Consider the following 19,687-nt stretch of genomic DNA (forward strand, 5'->3'; position numbering starts at 1 on the left):
CTACCTGCATTTGCAATGATATCGCGGTACCGATACGAAGTTATCGTACGTTCCAACTGTCTCCAATGTAGATACAATTCATGCTTCGACTGACTTCAAGTTGAACTACCAAGTCAATTGAAGCAACAGAAATACCTGAGTATGATCAGCATAAACAACCGCGATAATACAATACAAAAGTTGACTTACAATACAATGAATCACATAATACAAGAATAAGCTTAAACAACACAGATAAGAAGTTTTCTGGAATAGCCTACAGCAAAAACTTTGACTGGAATTTAAAACATGAAATATTAAATGCAGCCGCACACCGATAATAAAAATATATAAAAAGTAGAATAACACATTTTGATGCAAAACAGAAAGTGATTTTTTTGCTTGGGATATGGACCGAGGTGCCGGGAGAAAATTTGATTCTGAATAGAAAAATTTAGCGCTATTCCCGAGTTGGGATAAATTTTGACTTCACAAAGAGTTGAAAAAATCGATCCAGCTCCTAAACAAAGTTGGCGTATGCAAGCTTTTTTCCTCAGACCGGTGGTTTTCAAACTTTTTTCTGTTGCGGCACATCACGGATGAGGTGTTCATTAGGACTGGACCCGGGGTAACCGTATAACCGAAAGGTATTTTCCTATCTGACATCTGGATATTATCGTGAGGTTAACCGGATAGTAAAGTAGCATAAATAATGTATATATGTGCTCATTAGTAACTGTGCTATTTTTTGTTAAGTGCCGGCTGACACCCCCCAGAGTGTATATATAATAACAACTTTTATTCCCAATTCTTTGCCGATATTTTAGCCACCAGTAAAATGCTGCTGATCTATTTCACTATTATGCGCATTAACTGTAAATTTGAATGTAGGCTATGAAATGTATGTTGAATGTAATTTTATTCTCGAATAATGCGGGCATTCATACTTGAAAACAGATATTGTTGTTAAAGCATACGAATGATTGTGTATATATGTGACCCCGGGATATCGGATTGCCTAAATGTATCTCAAAGTCCGGCTTTTGCTAGTATTTTATGTTTAATTTTTTTCTCATTATGATTTAATGTTAGATCCACTCCCTCATAGGTGACGCTGCTCGATAACCATCACTGGTTTATCACGTCTCCCTTCACACTGAAATGCATTTTCCTTATGCTACCTTTCTTAATTATGGTTGTACAATGTGTATCTGATTTTCCGTATGTGAAAAAATAAACTATACTGACTGACTGATTGATATTGTTTTAATACAAAGTTAGCTGAAATTCATAGTTATTCCCTTACACACTGTCAGGATATTTGCCATTTTTTTTTATCAACGACAGAAATATATAGAGTCTAGACCAGGGGTTCTCAATCTGGGGTTCGCGAATCCCTAGGGGACACGAGAAGATTTCCAGGGGTACTTGAATGACGTTTGAGTTTTTATGTGTTGCTATTTTTTAATGTCCTTCACTATCAGAGTAAAAATGCGTGCCGATTGAAACTCAGCATGACTTTTCTCTGATCGTGCGTTGTTGTGACTCAACAAGGTGAAATCCACAGCTTTGCAGCCAAACTGGGAAATCTCAAAAGACAATGTGTTGTTTGCTCCTCGAATTGAAAAACTTATATGCAATACCGGTATACAGGTACAGCCTCCACACTGATGTTGAGTATTAATGAAATGAAAACTTTTGGTTACTATCATTTAAAACAGTGGTTCTCAACCTTTATGACGGACCGGTAAAATTATAAAAATGTACTCGCGGACCGGCAAATAATTGAAATGAGTGGAATAGAAAATAATAACACATATTTGCGAAATGTAACGCAATGGTGGGCATTTGAAAACATTTCACGTGGATAAAAACGAATAATGCGCCGGCAGAAAGTTGAAATAAGTAAATCTTTCTCCAGAAGAAACTCATTCACCTCGTTCTTATTAAAAAATAACAAATACTTTGTTGGTTAACTGATCTCATATTAATCCTTCTGCAGTTAACCAACACATCAAACAAACCTGCAGGGTCGCAACTATTAAAAAAAATGCTACTTTTGACATAAAATGTGACATAACCTAATTTGGCTCTGCTGCGACGGATAATAAGTAACGGTATATCAGTTATGGTTATTTTAACTTTTACCATGAACTATACTCCATTTCATTCAGGCACTTGACCGCCAGTGCTAATGACAAGATATGGATTAGTGCAAACCAAATGAGAGCAACTGTCAAACAAAATTTCGGCAAGAATTTGTCTGGGATTACATCATATTGGACGAAAGACAACCTTCCAAAACTACGGAAGTATTTCATGCTGTTTCTAGGAATAGACTTATTCTTACTGGCAAGTTGGTTTTTCTATATTGTATGAAATAAAATGAACAAGTTTGATCTCAAACATCCTGCATTTACCAAATTCAATTTCTATGAATTCACAATGGTCTGTGTGAATTTCCTCGTTGAACGTATGATGAAATTTCCAGATTTTGGAAAATATACTAAAACACTATTTTATAATGGTGTATTATTCCGCTATTGCTCTCCCTGGATATGCCCCAACTCAGTGGCGGCGCGTGGTCATTTTGACAACCGGGGCAAGCTACTGCGGGACCAAGTCACCCCCATCTACGGGGACAGGATGAGCGCTGTAAGTTCTTCCATCATTTTATGAGTATAAAAACCATTCCATCGGTAACAACCAATCGGCAAAAGCGACAATTTTTAACGATAAGAAAGTGTCTTTAAAACCGGTCCAAGTCAAGGGATTAATAAATATAGACATAGTTTATTTTGAAACCTCTTTCAAAAGGAAAGGCAATATTTACCCAGATAAATACAATGACATATTAACAGAAACTTCAGGAAAGCAGACAAAACCTAAAATAAGGTTTAAAACGTTACTATGAAGAAAGGAAAGTTAATGCAAAGATAAGGACATGCGTCGCTCACTCATAGATATATATGCTGCTAGACTTCTACTGCTTGAACCTATATGCAACACGCCGCGGTTTCTTGGAAGCAAAATGCTCAATAACGCGCTGATTAAAGTCATGCCAGAAATAACGTCTCTGTGAATGGATAAAACAGCCAAAGAATTTAATCTATCTTGCTTCATTGTGTTTCTGAGATACGTTTTAATACGCTTCAGCGTGCTGAATGTTCGCTCTGCGTCGGCGGAAGAAACAGGCGTCGTCAAAATGATGTCCAGAAATTTTGCAGACGCCGCAAAGGTAGTTACTAGAGTGTTATCTATGAGGAACCCTTAGAGCGCGCAAGTTGATGTGATGTTCAAAAAAGTTTGATTGGTGTATATACATCGCAATTCATTTTCCAATTTATCCACGTTTATCATGGGGTAAAATTTGGAGACAGTAGCCAACAAATGGATGGGAAATTGACGTGCAAATTTTGAAAAATTTTTGGGGTTCATCAAAGAGAACGCGGCAAGGTGTTCAGTGCGCAGACGATCGCCTATTTGATTTACCAGAATGTCACAGCATTCCTTTGCAGACAAAATCAAACGCTGCGTTGTTTGCCGCGGCGTAATGAAGCACTCCATGTGTCGTCGTATTTTATTGTTTCCCGGATACGAGATACAGCATCGCAGAAGTCTAAAATACACGACTGCACAGACGCTCCATCCATTAGCCTTGACTGCAATGCGCCGTATAATACATCCACGTGATAGAATATTGTGGAGAAAAAAGCGAGAAAAAAAGAAAACTCACCATCTTCTAGCAGACGCTTTAGACCTGCCGCCTCCCTCACATGGCGTTCGTCCCAAACCGGAGAGCTCTGAATGCCATTGAAACACTCAATGAGCTCAGACCTAATTTCGGACACGCCCTGCACCACGCGTGATTGGAAGTTCCAACGTGTTGGTGCACAAGCTGGGAGACGGCGGCTACATATCTGGCGAAGGAGGTCAGAGCGCTTCGGCGAAACGGAAAAAAATGAAGAAAACCCCGAAACATTTGCAAAAAATATACGGACGAGAGGGGTATCAAGACACATATTTTTAATAACGAGGTTAAATTGGTGTGCATAACAATGTAAAAATGCGCATAAGGAAAATCTTCTTTTATATAAACTTGAACACCATGTTTCGACCCACTCATGACTGCCGCGCCGTCATAAGTTTGAGCTATCAATTTTGACTTCGCGTTGTAAGGCTGTAACACTTCTTTCAGTACAGCCGATATCCCGCAAGCCCTGCGATCAACGATTGGTACAAAGCTGTGAAATCTCTCGGTAGGTTTACCATCTTTCACAAACCGAAAAATCACAGCCAGTTGGGAAACGCACGTGATGTCAGTTGTCTCGTCAGACTGAATCGAAAGGAACTGGCAATTCTCAATTTCCAGAGCCAAATGTTGTAAATAAATTTTATACATTGAGTCGAGCAAATCATTTTGGATATCCTAAGATGTCCCTTTCGAAACAGTTGCGGCATCAAGATGATATTTCAATACTGTATCTAGGGATGCGGTGTATTCCACCATATCCAAAAATACCCCTCTATTAGAAGAGCCAGCCCGTTCATCGTGCCCACGGAGGGACAGCTCGTGACAACCAATGAACTTCGCTATTTGATTAAGGTTCTAGATTCATCTAACATTTATAAATAACTAGCATTATTCTTACATCTACAAATGCCAAACACAAGAAAAAAAATGGACAGCTCTGTAAAGAACACTGCACCAGAAAAATCAAGCAAGACATGTCCACCAGATCCCGGACTATCACCCATTCTTGCATCAGTGCCAGTGCCGTTACCTGCTTCCCCCTTGGCCAGGCTTGGAGAAGCAACATCCGCTTCCCTATGTTGGCCAAAAATCCAAGAAACCATTCAAAAAAATATTGAGATACAACTACCCGGTATAATTGCCCGTTGTATTTCTGAAAACTTCACCAGCAGCAGTGCATCAGACTACATACCCCTAAGCCCAGGTCTCAAAGAGTTCATGGATAACCAAACACAGTCTCTAAAAGAAATCAAAGAGGAACTGGCATTCATCAAGGATTCGCAAACTTTTCAATCAAAAAAGTTTGATGAGCTCCTGAGTCGCCAGAAATTGGTAGATGATGAACTGAGAACCCAGAACAAAAAAATACTGAGTCTGGAGGAACGAGTCCGAAATCTGGAAGAAGATCTCTGGTATGTTACTGAGCACGCGGAAGACCAGGAAAGGAGATCTCGGCTCGAAAACCTAGAATTCCACGGAGTTCCATATCTTGCCAATGAAGACACTAACAAAATTGTTATGGAAATTACTAAACTCGCAAAAGTTAATGTTGAACCTAGTGACATTTCCCACAGCCACAGATTCCCAACACGCAATCCGAAAAATCATCCGCCCATCATCGTGCGGTTCACAAATCGAAGAATACGCAACAAGATCCTTGAAAATCGCAAGAACCTAAAGACTGCTCCTAACACCACAAATATTAAAAACATCGCCAAGGTTTTTATTGCCGAAAATTTAACAAACAGGAATAAGGATTTATTTTTTCAAGCGAAAGTGTTGAAAAACAAATGTGGATATGCGTATCTATGGACTTCAAACGGAAAAGTCCGAATAAAAAAGAATAGAATGACGGACACATTAGAAATACTAGATGAAGACGATCTTCACAAAATCAAATAGGTCAGACTCTTTCTATCGGTCTTCATTTTATAACATTATCATAAGTCTCCATGACATTCGATAACTTGTGTTCAGTAATTCATTCTCCATGCCGTAGCAATTCTTATATGCATTGTAAATTGTGTAATCTTAAATTTCATTTTACTTGTATACTTTTGCCTCCCTCTAGCTGTAGGTATTTCCGTCATAAATCCATTGATTTAAACGTCCTTCTGTCCGGTCCAGATAATTCCTCCGAGGTCTCCTCAGCCCGACCTCCATCTATATGCCCTGTAGCAAGAAAATATTTAGATTACTCCAACATTGGAGTTGTTTCATTACCGTCAGTCCTTAAACTTTGTATGTATATTATGTTATTAATGTATATTATGTTATTAATAGAAAGATCATGACATCTATAGATAACACAGGTTTATTTAACTCTCATCAACAACAAACTCCCATGACCGACGCCATTTGGAAAACTCTAACCATTCCTTCGAACATTTACCCAGGCATATGTAATTATTTAGATTCCAGTAACATTAAAAATACTTCTTCGGGATTCAAGTCCTCTGATTTAGTTATAATTCACCTGAATGTTAGATCAATTTCAAAGCATATTGATAGCCTAATCCAACTCTTAACTTGCTTCCATCAGGCCCCCCATATAATCGCATTAAGTGAAACCAAGTTGTCCAATTCACCTATCTGCAACATTAGAATTACTGGATACAACTTTATTCATAACCCTTCTCCCACAAAATCTGGAGGTGTTGGCATGTTCATCAGATCAGATATCCACTTCACTGAAATTCACCAATGTGACCTAAGTTACTCAAACTGTGAGGAACTGTGGATTGAGGTTAGTCCTCCACTTACCTATACCAAGAAAAACATCATCATTGGCGTTGTTTACAAACACCCTCGTAGTGACATTATGACCTTCACTGAAGCGATGGAACAATGCCTCTGCAATTTAGAGAATCGTAATAGTAAATTTATAATTATGGGTGATTTTAATATTAATCTTCTAGCCCATGATATACAAACCATTCAATACATGGACATGCTCTTATCTCACTTGGCTATTCCCATAATTACTCACCCCACAAGAGTTACTCCCACATCCCACACCCTAATAGACCACATCTACACAAACATCATAGATCATGATTACTCGTCTTACATTTTACTAGACGATATCTCTGACCATTTTCCCATAATATGTTGCATTCCCAATATTAATGTAGCGAATAGAATTGATACGGCTCGCACAAAACGTAAAATGTCAAACTTTAATAAAGAAAATTTTAGACACGATGCGGAAAACGCCTTTGACAACTTCATGGCCACAGAACTATCTAATACCAACTTCAATCAGAGGTTTAACACTTTTATTAGCATAATTAAATGCATACTTGACAGGAACGCACCCATGGGAAAATGCTCACGCAAAGTGACTAGACTGGCAAACAAACCATGGATAACCAAAGGTATCTTAATATCGATAAGGAACAAGAATTTGTTGCATAAAAAGCATTACATACTAGGCACCCCAAGTCAACGAAGAAACTACAAAAAGTATAAGAATACTTTAACCCACATCATCAGAAGATCCAAACAAAATCATTACCTTACTAAAGTACAAAATTATAGGGGGGACATAAAACACACTTGGCGGACAATTAAGGAAATTGTGAATGTAAAATCGAATTCAAGTACTTCAATTCCAGAACTTACCCTTAGAAATGGCTCCAAAAGCACCAACCCATTTGTAATTGCCAACGAACTTAACTATTTTTTCACAAGCATCGGTAAAAATCTTATTGACAGTGTGCCACCTTCTAATAAAAATTTCAAAGAATTTCTTCGCTCCACCACCAAGGAATCAATATACCTCCGAGCTACCACTGTTAATGAGGTTTTTAACACAATATTAGCATTGAAAAAGGGAAAAGCGGTTGGGGATGACAACATTTCCTCTTACTTTCTCAAGATCATTGCCGACATTATTTCCCCGATCATTGTGTACTTCTTCAATGCTTCTTTAATAATGGGCATCTTCCCATCAGCCCTCAAACTAGCCCGCGTCATTCCATTATTTAAATCTGGGAATAAAACAGATCCATCAAATTACAGACCCATTTCTATTTTATCAAGTATTGCTATTGTCTTTGAAAAACTCTTATATCGCAGGTTAATGGATTTTTGTCAAAATTTCAACCTTATTAATAAATACCAATTTGGGTTTCAGAATAATCACTCTACAAATCATGCTATTATCGACTTAGTTGAATACATCTACGAAAAATTTGAACGTGGTGAACATATATGTTGCGTATTTTTAGACTTGAAAAAGGCCTTTGATACTGTCAGCCATGATATCCTACTCGATAAACTCCACCATTACGGAATCCGCGGTTGTGCCAACAACCTTTTCAAAGACTACCTCACGGGTAGACAGCAATATGTTGAAATTGGCACTAACCGGTCTGAAGTGCTTCCCATAAAAACAGGAATTGTCCAGGGCAGCTGTCTTGGCCCACTGTTTTTCGTTTTATATATCAATGACATCTCAAATTGCTCTGACCTCTTGACAAAATTGTTCGCAGATGACACCGGTCTTCTCGACAGTGCGAAATCTGTGTTGACCTTAGAAAAACATGTAAATATCGAGATGGCAAAGGTATTCGAATGGATGATTAGCAACAAGCTAACAATCAATATTAATAAATCTAAAATTGTTCATATATGCCCTAAACAACGTCATCAAGTCACCGCAATTTCTATTAACATCAATGGAACAGAGCTAGAATCTGTCCCTTCTTACAAATATCTAGGACTAAATATAGATAACTGCTTACGTTGGGATGTCCATGTTAATGATATTCGTAAAAAACTTTCTCGAACTGTAGGTATGTTAGGTAAACTTCAACACTATATAGATACAGCAACCCTTAAATTGGTATATTTCTCACTTTTTCAAACATATATCCAATATGCTATTGTAGCTTGGGGATCCACATCTCAATCAATTTTACATCGAATCAATGTACTTCAGAACAGGGCGGTTAAAATCCTTTATCGTTCGTCTGCTCGCATAAATCTTAACATAATTTATAACAAAATTAATGTTTTAAAGCTTGCAGATATTTATAAATTAGAGATCTGCAAGCTTATGCACAAATATCACAACCACTGTCTACCAAGTGCTTTTGATGGTTATTTTATACGACAAAGTACTATACACACACATAACACAAGATCAGCCTCCACACACTCTTTTTATTTACGTCGTTTGTCACATTCCATAACCCAAAATTGCCTAAAGTACACTGGAGCAAAAATGTGGAACAATTTACCAAGTGAGTTAAAAAGCATGTCCCACCAGATATTCAAATCAAATCTAAAAAGACATTTAGTGTCTCAATATATACTTCAGGATGGACAAAAACTATTAATTGTGCTATGTTACATGAAAAAGTATTACAAACTATGTTTCATATTTTAGTATTAGTTAACATCAATTTACCAGTTTAAGCAATGGAGTATTCCTATCACAGTGCTTCCTATATTCAGATATTTCTATCATTGAAGGACTCCATAGTCTAGTGATTTTATACCAACATTTATTTTCACCTCAACAAATGTCAATATTGTTTTTTCATTGTATTCTTATCACAGTCTGACAGTATCAAATCATTTATATTTGTTCCTAATATTTTTCTTGTTAGTTTACAAGCAGTTAGGTACCGGTACTGAGATAACGCGTCAGGACCCCAAAGGTGAATATTTATTTTAACATCCAGCGTGCTAATTTCACTTTATTTATTTACCTGATCGGTGTACATTGCTATATCGCTTCATACTGTCATAGCACAACCACGTTGTGGTCAGGTCACCTTCAAAATTCCCCAGTTATTCTACAGAACAACATTTCGCTACAGCTAGGTCTATACAAACGGGAAATCCCCCGTTATTCGCTGCTATTATGGCACATTTAATGCACGGTAATTTTTAGTAATAATATATAACAATTGCAATTAGTTAGCTCTTTTGTAAAATTTATATGGTATCTATTCGTTGAAACTCTTCTCCCCGATCTGTCAAACTAGGTGTTAGAACCTTGGGTGTCGCAGCTCGATAACCAGTTTTGGTTCCCCGCGGCTTCCCTTCCCCAGTAATTTAAATATCATTTTTTTCTATATATTTTTGCATGTGTTTTTTGTTTTTTACTGGTTGGAAAAAATAAACTTGACTTGACTTGACTTCAAAACATCTATCAATCGACCGAGAACATGGCGGTTTTTCTCGACGTTTTGGTTGTGCCGACGAATAGAAACCGCGCGTCCTTCATCCAACTGTGCTGCAATATTAACATTTCCGAATGTTCGGTATTTTACTGCATTGTCCAGATGCTCCATAGAAGATTGATGATCCCTGGCACGCTCGGAAAGATGTTTAAGATCTCTAAAACCAAATTTACACCAACGTGCGGTAGCAAAAAGTAGGCAATAAAAACAAAAAACTGCATTTTTGTCCTCGCTGTAACACAACCATTCGTGTTTTTATACCAAGTTTCTGCGCAGAATGTACGCCGACGCTTTCCTCCGTCATGGGATTGTTCCAGTGAACAATTTTTTGGTTGATAAGGCCCAAGACGTTGTACCTCTAATTTTTGTTCCAGCGGCAGCTGCGAAAACGGAGTGCGAAGTAGTGCATCAACCTTATTCATTATGAAGTCTAAAGCTAAGAAATGCGAAGCCGGAAAGAAGTGAGGAGCTCAAAAGGAATGTAGAAAATCGAAAGCAAATGGACTAAAGATCTCCAACTGATTCAAATAGCGAAACAAGCGACAAAAACGAAGGCGGGAAAATATCAACTCTTCAAGCAACCAACGAACGAGAAGGAATGCGTGAATATGTCAACACGTTGTTGTAAGAAACGTCGGCATTGTGTCGTCATAATTTCGGGGCTAGCCCCGATCGGCCCCGATGATTTAGTAAAAGAAACAGAAAACAAACGCGGCGAGTCGAAGATAAAAGAGAGAATACGATATACAATGAGCAACCGGGGCAAAATCGGCGTCGCCCCGTCGACGTTCGGCGAAGGCTTTGCGAGCGAAAAATGAACCATGTCGGGAGAATATGGCTAGTGTAGATGTAGACAGTCTGTGCAACCGATATTGAGGTATTTTTCGAATATTTTTTATTATACCGAAAAAACAACCGGGGCCCATTGCCCCGGTTGGCCCTATTGACGCGCCGCCACTGCGGCCCAACTAGAGGTGGCAGTTTACTATTCTACCATTGCTATTCTAATGTCATCTATATAGAAACTAGCCTATAATCGTTGCATTCCATATATTGTTTGTAATAAAGCATTATCCCGAATGGCCTTCGTGAACTGCGGGCATTATATCACTGGATAATGCAAGAAACACTCCTTAAACACACAAAAAAATTCTGGTTTTGAATACGAAATACCTATAACTAAAGCTAGGCAAAAGGTGAGGAGTCTTGCAAACCGGCCACTCGCAGACCAACTAATATTGTCAAATTTAATGTTTTTATTTGAAAATGCAGAATTCATGAAAGCAGGTTTTAAGGATTTGTTCTTTATCTCATTCATCAATTACATTTACTGTTTTATCTATGTTATTTTATTTACTGGGGAATGTATGTAATTTTTCTGTGTGGCTTTTCAAATATGTATATATGTGCCATCTTTACCTATTAGTAAGATAATTGTAACTTTTCTGAAATGTCCAGGGCGCAATACAAATTGTTGGAAAGTCTGGATGTAAATTTTGATTGGAAATGCCTAGGCTGCTACGCAAAAGTAACCAGTCTGACGATACAGACCTGGTAAGGATAAAGTATTTCAGCAAGATCTAATTGCTTTCTTCTGATTGAATATTGGCGTAACGTATTCTTTTTGCTGATTCTGTCGTTCCGTAATATCCGATGCCATTATTTCACCTTTTTCTCTTCTTGAATTTTTCCTTAACCAAATGTGTTTTCATTTTTCTCCCATTTTCGAATCGATTCTTGTGTGTTTCTCTTTTCGAATTGTAGCCGAAATGAATTAGCTGATCTGTAAATATTTTTTTCCTAGTTTCTATATCCTCTTTGTATAATTTTATGAATTTATAAATTCTTGATATCCTCTGGCCTTGTAGATATATATTTTTTAGTTGGCCAAAATGCTGTTCAATGATCCCTTGGGTCTTATTATTTCCCGCAATATTTTGAAGATCTGAACTGCATAACTTCTCTAAAATTATTGAAAATATTTTAAATATATAGGACAGATCGTATAGCATGTATTTGTTGTCGTAAAAGCGTCTTTTTCGTAAAACGTGCAACTTTTGGAAATGGGAACAAGGTAATATTTGTTACTAAATTTCCAAGGATCATTTTTAAATTAATTCTAGGTAGTTAGTTCCATATGTGCGCTACGAAACTGAAAGATAAACGGCCTCGTCTCGCAGCCTAGTACTTGAGATTTTGATTCCTTGAAAATTATTGAAATTGAAACATCAGGTGCATTTTCTGCCACAGCTGCGAAAGACAAACTATCTTCTTCAGGTAACGTATGCAACTGATGATCAACATTACTTGGTAACTAAGATGTGGCCGCAAAGAAAAAAAAAATCGCGAGTTGATTTTTGCCTAGATATTAAGACCCCTAAGCCCTACCTCTACGTTTTTCTTTTTCAAGCTATGATCGGTTGGATACCATTGTCACAATTTTGGATTAAATTCATAATATTACTGCTGATGTTTTGTACAACTAACTTATGCGAGAAACTTTTTATCGTTATATCTTATTAATATCAAGCAAAGAAATTGTGTGAAATTCAACGTTCTACTTCACCTTGCAGAAACTTCATTGGAACTGTGTTTGACACGCGTGATATCGGAAAGACAGCATAAAATATTTCATTGAACTGAATTGTATGTTTTTAAATTGCTTACTTTTGTCGGAATTACATTCGTTTGATTGATTATGTTTTGTGTTATTGACATTTTGGGTTGGATTTGCAGGTTCATCGGCCAGCTAAATAAGTTTTGAAATGTTACCGGTCCCCAAACCAAATAGGTTGACTTCACTCCGGAATTTTCTTTGGAAACTTCCAAAATGCCTTCAAAAACTTTGTTGTCAGCAAAAATTTATCATAATTTCCTGAAACCGAGCATCGCTGAGTTTTTCTTCGGCTGACGTGAAATCAAGGCTAAATGTCTTGTCCATTTTTATCAATTAGTTAATCGTCTATTGCTGATTATGGATCGAAATAAACTTATACCAATACCAGAGGTGGCTAACACGTCGATCGCGATCGATCATCACGTCTCGAGTAGTCGAACGCGTCGGATGTTGAGTAAATTTAATAAAATACCCCCAAAAATTGCCTTGAAACAGTTTCATACAGCGCCTGTTGTGTGTTTTTAAACAGGAAGAATATAGTTACTGTACATGCGAAAAATTTGGTATGAACAAGTCCGATAGAGCAGGGTTTCTTAAACTGGGATCCGTGACGACTACACAGGGGGTTCGCAGTGATATTGAGAGTCTGAAATATAATATACATTTAACATATATACACTGTTACTTAGATATTCATAAACGAGATAAATTCGAAGGTCTGTATGTAAGTATTCGCAAATGGTAATTGTTACGAGACCTTAACAGCAGGAGTGAAAAATTTGTTGTAAATGTAGACGATCGTTGCTTTCAGCGTCTGTGAGGTAGATCTCTGTCACAGAGCTACGTCGTCGGTGATAATTGATTGTATGCGTTATTGAGCTATCATCAGTCAAGAACTTGTGTCATTTGAGCCCCGTTGATGCATAAAAAAGGCGTGAAATCGAGTTATGTTAATCGTGAAAGACTATCCAAGAATACAAAATTAAATTAGTTTGTTGTTGTAGAATTGGACCTACGTAGGGTTTTTTAAATCAAAAATTTTCTGTATTTTTCATTGAAATACCCCTTGCATAGCCGCGAAACTACGCCAAAACGTTGCATTCTGGCAACTGCACACGCAGCCGGAATGATAATTTCAAAAATGTTTTTATTTTGACTTTTACCACTATTGCGTACATGTATTGCCACTTTATATCTCCACCAAAATCATAAGATTTTACCCGGAAAGTTTAGCCGAGATATCAAAGAGACGTTTTGAGTAAGAAAAATCATGAAAATTAGCTCACGAGCCTGCTACAAAAGCAATTCGATCAAGTGCAGCCCGGCAAAACGAGTGGGTTGCGATAATGAAGAATATGCTTATATCGGCGGTAATATACTGACATGAACGATGAGACACCCTAACCCAGTGGTCGGCAACCTTTTTCAAGTGACGGACCGGCAAAGCATGACCAAGCTTTTGGCGGACCACCTATATACAAACGGACTAACTAATCCTATGCAATAAATTATACGCATTAGAAAATTTATGTTTACAATATACTAATAAACAAAAGTGATGCTGTTTAATGCAATATCTGTATTTGTTTGCTGGCCATCAACTGTTCCCATATTGGAGATATGGTCGACATTGACACACGTAACGTGTTTCTTACATCCAGACTACTTTGGTATTTCGTTTTTGAAGTTAATAATCAATATTGGAAACCAGATCTCACATTAATAGGATTTTGGTAAAGGTAACAATGCCTGTAAACATTCTGACTCTGATCTCTGTATTGCTTGATGTTTGTTTTGCCAAAACAATTTTTTTACCCGATGTGCTAACTTTATGATTATCCGGATTCTGGAGTATAGAATTAGCCGTTTTTGTGTCACCTCTCTGCGGACCGCCAGTAACCTTTCCGTGGACCGGCGATGAGCCGCGGCCCGGTGGTTGCCGACCACTGCCCTAACCTATGCCCAGTGGTTCTCAACCGCCGGTCCGGCAACTTTGCTGCCGGTCCGCCAAATATTTTTCCAATATTAATTTATTATAAGAAAATTGCAAAATACAATGTATTGACGTCATGTCCGTTAGTTTTATGGTTATTTTTTTAAACTGATTCGTAGACCGGTATTCGTCCAACAACCAAACTCGGTGAGAGGTCCTCTGCCCATTTCAAACCCTGAACGGTTGGATGTTCGTTAAGGCCTCATAACGGCGGCTAACGTCCTATCGGAGAGTTTGATAGCACACAGCTAGGGTTCTGTTTTTCAGCAATTATAAAAAAACACCCTGTTTTAAAACAAGGGCTTTTTTTTATTGAGATACCCCTTGCATCGCCGTGAAACTACTCCAGAACGTTGCGTTCCGCATAAGCTGCCAGAATTATATTTTCAAAAATGTAAGTGAAAATCCTTGTTTTGACTTTCACTTCAATTGCGTACACCAATGAGCATACATACAATGAGTGGAAACTTGCAAAGATTTGCTCATTTTGGTATTGTTCCCTGCATTTTTTACGTCGTCCGGCTAAATGGTTCGTTGCATATTAAGAAAACGCATTGCTCGCTGCCAAAATCCCTTGCTTCAGCCGAGTCGGGTGCGAAATTGGCCGTATTGAGGTCTTTAATTCTTCAATACATATTTGGTTTTGGGTTTCGAAGTATGGTACGCTGAAAGCATACAACTATGAGCATATGCTTATTGGGAATGCGTATCTATTAGACAGAAAACGTAGCTACAGTACAGAATATGAACCAGTCGCCCAGTGGGGTGCGGTTATTTATGTATTTATTAGGATAATGAGGATAAGGATAAGGATTTACATATTTATCCCGGGGGAAAGGAAAGCCGATAAGACGACTTATCCATATGGCGAACCACGGCCTCTCGTCCGGTTACCATTCCAAGTCGGGCATGGGATTAGTTATATTGTTTGTTTTCGGGAGCATGGACTTGTTGGTGGAGGAAGCCGTAACCGACCAGCGGTTACGTGAATCACCCAACGGCGGCGAGGAGTCCAGCAATCCTTTTGCACATAACCATCCCTGCATGGGATTCGAACCTGCGGACCCATGCAGAGTAATTAGAGGTGCGGTGGCGAGCGTATTCCTAACGCTTAGCCCGTTGAGCCACACCGCCGCGCATGGGATTTACATATTTATCCAAGGGTAGAGGAAAGCCGAGAAGAATGCCTAAATATATGGCAAACCACGGCCTCTCTCAATCATAGCTCTGTCCTCCATATGAATCACATGGCTCTGCGAGCTATTCGTTTACTTATTAAAAATACTGATTTTAACTATTTCTCTGGGATATCTTGCCATTGAAAACAAAAGCCAGAAATTGGAAGAATAGCAGAGAATGAAATGTGTGTATTATGTAATGAAGAACCTGAGTTTGTTTCACATATTTTCATGTATTGTAAATTTACAAAAAATATTTATGAGGATTTTGTTTTAGATATATTAAAATTGATTAGAATACATTTTGTTATCAATATGATTCTTGCATATTATTTAATTTCAACGATCCTTTATATAGTCATATAGATACTGTTGATTTGGATGCAATTATACTTTTGTAATCAATAGTGAGATATAAAATTTTGACCATGAGAAATTCTATTATATTCGAAAATAAAACACCCCATTTTGCCTTTCTCAAAAAGCAGATAAAAATGGCCATAATATGTAGAAAAATATAGAGAATTATAGAATAAACAACCCATTTGAGAGGGAATTGAAAAATTTATGTAAAGCGTTATTTCAAAAAGAAAATTATATGTTCATGATATGTATTTTATATTTACTAATTTCATTTTTATTGTTTTATATCAATGCATTTATTAAAATAACCTAATTATGGTATGGATTACTACTGGAATTGAACAAAATAAATACTGAATCATGTATGCAACATGGAATATGAACTTATTTATATTAACCGTAATTAAAATCACTCATTGAGTGAACGAATGAGCATACTGTAATGCTTATTGGGAATACATACCATTTATTAGGCAGAAAACTTAACTACAGAACAGAATATGAACCAGCCAAGTGGTGACCTGGGATATTGTATTCATTGATATAGATAATTTATTTTGAAAAGTCCACAATCTGACAATACAAACACATAAAAAATGGAGAGTTCTGGAGAGCGAGCAAAACCTTTAAAAAAGTTTAAAACACGATGAGTATCATGTGCCCGCCGTGTTATAGCAAGTAGTAATGTGTAATGAATTTAATTCACTGTGGTAAATGAATTGCTATCTTTTTATTTGTTATGAGCACACTTGCTGGAACTCCATAATCTATTATTTTATTTGTTGGTAACACTTTTTATAAAAATATCAAATTGTTTATCATACTTGCATCCATATTTCGCCCTAAATTCTATGACACTTTCTCTGTATCCAAATATCTATGTACATGACCACATTATTTATTTTTTAGTAATACTTCGTTTAAAAGTATCTTAATGTTTATTATACTTGCTATTCTGGTATTTAATCAATTTTTTGCCTTGAATTTTATTCTATGATACTTGCTCTGTATCCAAATATCTATATGTATATGAGCACTTTATTTATTTTTTAGTACCGGTAATACTTATTTAAAAATAACCTATTGTTTATCATTGCTATTTCAGTATATTATCAATATTTCGCCTTAAAATTCATTCTATGATACGTGCTCTGTAGCCGAATATAGATATGTACATGAGCACTTTATTTCATATATATATATATATATCTGCTGGAGAAGGGTCAAATCCTGATCATGTATTAATGTGTGTCACTATCCTCCAAATCACTTGCCAGTCATAATCAAGTATTATAATTTGATGTGTTCAAATTATAGTGTATAAAGAAATATACTCATGATTTCATTACTATTATCAAATGTTTATAATTAAAGTGCTATAATAATAGAATTTTCCTCATCTTTGCTCATAAAAAACCCATGTCCTATCACATTAATTTTTAGTAGACAAATTTTCCAAATAATAGGTATCCTTGCTAACCCATTTTTATGCAGTTGATATGCAATACATGTCAACTTATCAGCTGAATAAATGATGATCTTAGGACAAAACATGATTATTTAGTACTTTCCAAATCAAAAATTCTTGTGAATAATGTATATAGTGAATACGGTATATGAGAGCTATTGAAGAATTTAACACCGAACCTGTTAAATGACCCCAAATGTTGTAACGTTGTCTCCCAGTCAAACACCTGAGCATCTTTTTTTTTTATTATAATTTATATATGTTCATGGTTTGACGAACGAAATAAACTCTCTCTCTCTCTATTAGTTTAAAATACTGACTTCTGGACTTGGCTAATTTTATACATATCAAAACTTGTAAATATTTGCATATCAAAACTTGTCATTTATTTCGTTCCATCCATGTATTTTCAACTGTTTTTCCAATAAAACGTACTTATGCCTTACTGTTATTTGTAGCTTATTATTGTTAGCTAACTATTTTGAGGTGAGGCGGAAGACTTCACAAATTCTAAAAAGGGGGTGCGGCTTGAAAAGTTTGGGAATGCTTGTATGTAGTAGACCCTAACCTGGTACACATGGTTGGCAACTGGGTTTACATACTTCAATTTGTATTACAGTTGTAAAACAGAAAAAAGCTGAATGTCGGTCTTATTCCATCTGTAAATTTACCAAAATCTCCACAAAGAATGAACAATGTGCCAGACCATGTGTATTATCGATGAAATGAAAAGTGACATATGAAAAATACAGAAGCTGTAGAAAATATTTTGCATTCCAAAAAAATTAGTTCACATATTAAATATTTTACATTACAAAAAAAATGGTGCTCCAGAAGTATGTGTACCAATATGAAGGTAACTAATTTTGTTCGCCTATTTTATATCAAGTTGTGTAAATGGACTAAATTCTATTGGTAGGGGATATTCACTTGTGTAACACAGACAATTCCCGAACTTTTAATAGAACAAAAATAAGGAGAATCGTAACCTAACCTGGTACACATACTACAAGAGTACCGAAAAAACAGCCCACATAGTAAAAGCAGTTATGGAAATACTTACATTGCAGAAAAATTAATTCACATAGTAAATAGCAGACGCAAGATGTATTTTGCATTGCAGAAAAAATAGCTCACATAGTTAATAGCAGTCCTGAAATATTTCTCACTATTGATAACAAAAGTATAATTGCATCCAAATCAACAGTATCTATATGACTATATAAAGGATCATTAAAATTAAATGATATGCAAGAATCATATTGATAACAAAATGTATTCTAATCAATTTTAATATATCTAAAACAAATTCTTCATAAATATTTTTTGTAATTTACAATACATGAAAATATGTGAAACAAACTCAGGTTCTCCATTACATAATACACACATTTCATTCCCTGATTTTCTTCCAATTTCTGGCTTTTGTTTTCAAAGGCAAGATATCCCAGAGTAATTTATAGTTAAAATCAGTATTTTTAATAGGTAAACGAATAGCTCGCAGAGCCATGTGATTCATATGGAGGACAGAGCTATGATTGTGAGAGGCCGTGGTTCGCCATATATTTAGGCATTCTTCTCGGCTTTCCTCTCCCATGGATAAATATGTAAATCCCATGTTATATCAATGAATAAATACATAAATAACCGCACCCCTCTCGGCGACTGGTTCATATTCTGTTCTGTAGATACGTTTTCTGCCTAATAGATATGCATTCCCAATAAGCATATGCTCATAATTGTATGCTTTCAGCGTACCATACTTCGAAAACCAAATATGTATTGAAGAATTACAGACCTCAATACGGCCAATTTCGCACCCGACTCGGCTGAAGCAAGGGATTTTGGCAGCGAGCAATGCGTTTTCTTAATATGCAACGAACCATTTAGCTGGACGACGTAAAAATGCAGGGAACAATACCAAAATGAGCAAATCTTTGCAAGTTTCCACTCATTGTATATATGCTCATTGCGTACACCTACCACCAAGTTTGTATATATACCAAAGTCATACGATTTTAACAGGAATATTTATCCGAGATACCAGAGAGACGTTTTGAGTAAGAAAAATCATGAAATTTATTAAATTAATGACAGCCTTCGGCAAAACAAGTGCGGTACGATAAGGAATAATATAC

At 36.6% G+C, this 19,687-nt stretch overlaps 1 long non-coding RNA gene across 4 annotated transcripts; it reads right to left on the reverse strand.

The window, feature by feature from the left end:
* Positions 1-6,273: 6,273 nt before the first annotated feature.
* Positions 6,274-9,883, reverse strand: LOC120325771 (uncharacterized). 4 transcript variants are annotated; one of them, XR_013480430.1, is made up of 6 exons: positions 9,454-9,883; positions 8,596-8,723; positions 8,106-8,269; positions 7,605-7,725; positions 7,358-7,527; positions 6,274-6,586 (listed from the first exon to the last, which is right to left on the reverse strand). It is a non-coding gene; the product is annotated as an uncharacterized LOC120325771 (long non-coding RNA). The 4 variants fall into 4 exon arrangements; XR_013480431.1 differs by lacking the exons at positions 6,274-6,586; positions 9,454-9,883 and adding an exon at positions 9,150-9,339 and having other exon boundaries at positions 6,606-7,527; XR_013480432.1 differs by lacking the exons at positions 6,274-6,586; positions 9,454-9,883 and adding an exon at positions 8,980-9,105 and having other exon boundaries at positions 6,606-7,527.
* Positions 9,884-19,687: the final 9,804 nt, after the last annotated feature.

This window comes from Styela clava, chromosome 14, assembly GCF_964204865.1.
Source record: "Styela clava chromosome 14, kaStyClav1.hap1.2, whole genome shotgun sequence".
In the NCBI taxonomy this organism is placed as follows: Eukaryota; Metazoa; Chordata; class Ascidiacea; order Stolidobranchia; family Styelidae; genus Styela; species Styela clava.